The sequence below is a fragment of the Apus apus genome, chromosome 13 (assembly GCF_020740795.1).
Source record: "Apus apus isolate bApuApu2 chromosome 13, bApuApu2.pri.cur, whole genome shotgun sequence".
Lineage (NCBI taxonomy): Eukaryota > Metazoa > Chordata > Aves > Apodiformes > Apodidae > Apus > Apus apus.
Genome location: NC_067294.1, coordinates 18,174,319 through 18,180,302, shown reverse-complemented (window position 1 = coordinate 18,180,302; position 5,984 = coordinate 18,174,319).

Sequence of the window (5,984 nt, the reverse complement as noted above, 5' to 3'; positions counted from 1 at the left end):
CTACCACACAAGCACATGGGTTTGAAAAGGTATTACAATGTAGATGAACTTACAGGATTCAATTTTCCAAGCATGACTTAGTGTATATACATTGTTATCACATTTTCTCTGTAAGGAACCCAAAATCCTCCTTTCTGTTTATGAAATGGCTGCAGTATCAGCCTGACAGAGATGGATGTGGTGCTTGTTTGCTGCCAAACTGAAAGTTCTGAGAGTCTGCAAACTGAGCTCAGAATGTTATTAGAGAATCAATTTGTGTGGCCCCAGCTCTGATCTTCAGAACAGATAACTGCCCAAGCCTTGCATTTCATTTCCTTCCAAATATGAGGCTATTTTACAATGATCTTTGCAACAGATTACATTGCTGTAAACATTACTCTTGGTAAAATAAATGAACAATTCTTTAACTTGAACATTCTTTATTTGGTTGATATTATCTCAAGTGTCTGCCTCCAACCTTAGCAAACCTTTATCTGGGAACATTTTGGACTTGCACAAACAACTTCAGTCTTCACTGAAGTACAATTTTGGGGCCAAAGTCACCAAACTTTGTCTTTCTTAAGCCAAGTAAGGGGATGAGTTTTCGAGCTGAGGAGCATTGACTAAAGATGTTTTTTCAACAAGCAGTAACCTGGAGGTTCTCTAGAGCTACTTTTTGGGTAGCACAACAGCCTCAGCTGACAGAAAACACCAGAGGGTTGTTTGAGAAAATTAACAGTCAGCTGAACATAGGCTGGGCTCCTTCCTGGTGAGCCCTGGCATAGAAACCATCCATAAAAATAACTGGAAGGTCCCAGGACCTCCCAGGAAGAAAAGACAAGACCAGATTCAAATAAAGAATTGGTCATTTTTACATAATGTACAATTTATGCCCTTTTAGAAGATGAGGCAGCAAGACATGGGAATTAATGTTTTGCTAGAAGTGGTGTATTAGTTAGTTGGCCAAAAGATATTAGGAATAGGCAGATAAGTTTCATCTGATGAGGCTGAGTAAATAATTTTAACCATGCTTCATCCTTTGATTTCATATATTCATAGAATCATAGAATGGTTTGGAAGGGACCTTAAAGACCATCCAAATCCAACCCCCTGCATGGGCAGGGACACCTCCCACCAGCCCAGGCTGCTCCAAGCCCCATCCAACCTGCCCTTCAACACTGCCAGGGATGGGGCAGCCACAGCTTCCCTGGGCAACCTGGGCCAGGCTCTCACCACCCTCACAACAAAGAATTTCTTCCTAATGTCTCACTTAAACCTCCCCTCTTCCTTTTAAAGCCATTGCCCCTTGTCCTCTCCCTCCCTGCCCTTGTCCCAAGCCCCTCCCCAGCTTTCCTGGAGCCCCTTCAGGCCCTGGAAGGTGCTCTAAGGTCTCCCTGGAGCCTTCTCTTCTCCAGGCTGAACACCCCAACTCTCTCACTTCAGAACCAGCCTTTTCCTTTCGCAGGCTTTTCAGACTGTTCATCATCTCATCTTTACCTTTCTGATTTCACAATATTGCAGCACAACCTCGAATCATGTCCACAGTTTCCCCCTGTGATATTTGTTACCAACATGGAAAATTCTGTCAGATTTGATAGGAATGATCTCCCATGTGTGAATCCCAGTGAGTCAAACTCTCCTTAATTAAATCATAACAGTCGAGCAGGCCTGCTCCTTCTTGGCTGAGCTGTGTCCTCTGTTACCCTTCCTGCATTCTTTTAGTCTTAGCTTTTTCTTAGTATAAAAAGCAGGTGTTACACTTGTATCTTACTAAACATCTCCTTGCTTCCAGAAGTGTACTGAATGCATATGCTAATATTGGCCCAGTTCTTTTGGTACTTGCCTCAGGATTTTGGGAAAGAGCCTTTCTCATTTTGCACAGTTGCTTAATCTTCAAATGCTCTGTTTTTTTCCTTTTATTCTGGTTTGTTTTTTTTTTTTTGTTTGGTTTTGTGGTGTTTTGGTTGTTTTCTTTTAAATACCATATCTGGCAATAATCCCTTCACTGGGTTTTGTTTCCTAAAATATCATCATCTCTCCCTGGGCTGTATTGGTTGTGTTTGTAGTAGTTCCCATGGGTGTTCTTGTTTCCCATGTGGCTGAAGGGCTGTTGTGAGGCAGATATGGTGATTACTCCTCAACATTCAGGTCATGAACTCTTCATCAAAACCACATGCAGCCTGACCAAACCCAGACTTATTAAAAGCACTATAGATTTGCTGGTGATACAAATCAGGTAGCAGCACAAACTTCCTTTGCATGCTAATGAACACTTAACAAGTGATGCAGGTAATACCTTTCCTTATCTTTGCACACCTGGGTAAATTTAAAACTGAGGTTAAACCTTGAATTTTGGTACTAGGAATGCTAATTTGTTTCAGTAACTGCAGCAGTTCCTCTTAGATTTTGGGTACTTCCCTGTAAGCTTTATATTTTTATATTACAATTTGCAGTTGGAGAAAAGATATTAGAAGGTAAATGATCAAGTAGGTCAAGAAGACTGATCGTTCTCTTTCCTGGTTTCTATTTCTCACCTTTACTCCAAAATATTCACCAAAAATTGCTATAATCAATTTTAGAGTGTGCTTTTATATGGAGATTAGGTTTGGACTTGCAGAGATCCATATGTAAATAAACCCCAACAGTTCCTTAGCATTCAGTTTACATCTTCCCCTAAGTCTTCTTGTGCACATGCTTAGTTTTGTACCACTGTGCTAATCCTTGCCTCATTGTTGACACACTTTTGATTTTTGTCTCACCTTCTCATCTATTTCTCCCTCAGCTATACATTTTTAACTCTCTTTCCTCACATTTCATTTCCTTCAAGCCTTTTATCTGTTGATAACATTTCCTTGAATCAACTAAGTTTCTGAACACGTTGCACTGGAGCCAGCCTGGGTGAGGTGGCCACTTGTTCGTTCTAAAACGGATATTGTAGAAGCAGAATAAAAATCAGTCAGAATTACCCATGGACCTAGGGACTGCAGTTAATTAAAAATATTACAAAAGCTTCATGGCTGCTGTTTAGAAACTAGGAAACTTGCTGGAGGTTTTACTAAGCAGAGTACAAATTTGCAGGGGTTTATTTGAACTCCTTTTTAATTTACAGTGGGTGGTGTAATGAAATAGAAGACCAAAGCAGCAAATGGTGATGTTGGAAACTGCCAAAATACACAGTTGACTCACAGGGTACAATGTCTTTTATGTTAAATGACACCAGGTAAAGCCAAGGTGACAGCCCAGATGATACATGACTTCTCAGAGTATTTCAGAAGTGCTTCACCCAATCAACATTTCAAGAGCAAGATAAATAAAGTTGTTGTCTAAACGAGAAAGAACATTTATATATATTTGATGTTAGAATGAAAACCAGTTTATGAATTCACATTTTCTTTGGACTGGATAAACCAGTAATTATAGCAGAAGAATTTACCCAAAAAGCCTGTTCTGGGGCTCACACCAGACTGACACAGGCAGGTACAAACACAAAAAAACCACGATCATTTGGCCAAACAGCTGAAGTCCCAAATAGTAACTAACAACATCAGAAGTCTGTCTATCTTTGGTGATGTGTTTCCCTCCATTTGTGTGTTACCACATCTCAAAGTGACTTTTAGCACAATAATTGTGACTTTAAAACATTTTTGGCACGGAAGCATCTCCTGAGGGATTCTGGTTTTGCTTCACAACCTCCTTGTGAATCACTCTGTGGGTTTCTCAGGGGTTTCTGAGACATTATCTTTTCCTAGGTACATGTCCAAAGGTTTGTTACCTTTGTTATCTGCTCTTCCACCTCTTCTGGAACTTTCATCTTCAAATACAGTGATTTTACCTTGGAATCTTTCAGGCCATACTGGAGCAGTCATACAGTCACTGGATCAAACTCCTGAATTTTTAGAAATAGGAAGTTGCACGGTGTAGGAACTGGAAGATTTTTGCTTTGAGAGATACTCTTTTAGACTCCCAAGTGTCTAGGAGTCTAGACAACTCACAACACCTAGGACTGGTGTATGATGCCTCCTGGTGTAAGAAAGCTCTGCATGATATCTTGGAGCATGAAAGGGCCCTGAATATTGGAATGAAGCTCACTAGGAAATCAGATTTGGGTGAACAAGCTGTCTTCTTACAGATCCTGTCTAATCTTTTCATGATTTCCTGGTGATGTTCATTATTTATCCAGAAACCTTCCCTGGGGACCTTCCACATGAGGAGACAGAATGTAGAAGCAGATGAAGTGCAGAGTAACTATATGAAGTTCTCAGCTCTCTCTAATCCCCATTGCCATCCATCTCCACACACATCAGCTACATCCTGGGCTGGCTTGGGAGAGAATGTGATGAGTAAGGAACCCTGAGGGGTCTTTGGAGTGCAGAGAGGTGACAGGGGTTGCTATGAACGTATTTGATAAGCAGCTATTATCTGGACATGGTAAGTTGCCCCTGAAGGAACAGACCAGAGGGCAAAAAAATATGACATTATTATAGAGGCAGAAAACCTCTGTGGAGCTCCCTTTGATCATCCAAACTACGAAGTATTCATATGTTGCTGTTGCTCAGTTTCTCCTCAAGAGAAAAATGGAGCTCTGCCTCTTCTGCCCAGGTGTACAAAGAGCTCAGTGTTTTGTGGTCATTGGTATCTGTGACAGATGATACATACAAAAAACCCTAAGAACATTCATTCTTGGTCAGTGGTCAGAAGATCATCAACAAGTGAAAATCATTTGGCAAGATTCTAGTATGAGATGACCTATAACCAAATCTGGCCCAGAGTTCACAGGAGAGGTTGAGAAATTGCTGCTTTATCCATCTGTGGTGAACAAAGAGGACCTGTGGCCACGGGGAAATACCTGTAAATTACAAGGCTGATTTAAGCTTCCAGCTACTGCTAGTAGGGAATACCAAAAGTAGAAGTAGGACACTGCTGCCCTCTGCCAATCCCAAAATTACAGTCAGATTCCTTAAAAACTTCTATCACCTGGCAGAGACCAGTAGATCTTGGAAACATTTCTGATTTGTCCTAGAAAGTGAACTTGGTCTTTGCAGCACTGAGGAAAAGCTCCTCAGTTCCATTCTCTGGGAATACTCAGCTAAGAAAGAAGATGAGTGGTGAGATCTGTTCTCACTGGGCTGTGTCCCTGTGTTGCAACCACAGCAGATCCACAGCCTGATCCTCAGGCTTGTCCCTCAGCGTTTTCTTGCTGACATGTTTTTCTCAGTGTTTTTTAGGTTTCTTCCTTCCTCAGAACTTTCCACCTGAATTATTTAAAATGCATTGGACTGTGTCTGGGAATTTTTTCCATATTTGCAGAAACTCAGTCTCATACAAGTTGTGTCTTCATCACAATTGTTCTTCATCACATTCTTCTGTTAAGATGGCTGTTAGTTCTCTTGCAAATGTAGTCATCTCTAAGAAGCAGCTGAGTGATTGACTCTTGAGCAGAGGGAAATGCAGACCTAAGACTGTGTTTTGTTTTTGTTGTGTTTTGAAGTTGGTCTAAAGTCCTTTGCCATTAGACTAGATTTATTATTGCAGATGATGTGCCAAGGGTTCAGTTCTATGCAGAAACAAGAGATCACCCAGTACTTTCAGATACCAGCTGCAGATTTGTCTTGTGCTTGAATGGAATGGACAAGCTCATGTTGCTTAACTTAAAACTGCACTTCATGATTCTGAATTTGCTGGTGTGGTCTGAATGTATCATGATGAGCTGGTGTCCTACTTAGGAAGGAACGTTAGAAAAGGAGAACAGAGGGGAAAAACAATGGATATCAGAAAAAGAAAAGTAAAAATGGAGAACTCTGGAAGAATGAAGGGCTAAAAAATAGTGCAGAAGGCAAGAGAATAAAAATTGTTATGAAAAAAACTCATATGGTATTTATTTTATATATTAATCTCCCCACTTCTGTAAGCTGAGCTCCCTGCCAGCCTCTCTTCCTTTGATACAACTCGGTTGAGTCTGCTGGTTACAGTGCTTGGCTTTTTGTATAGAAACTGCATGAGAAGGC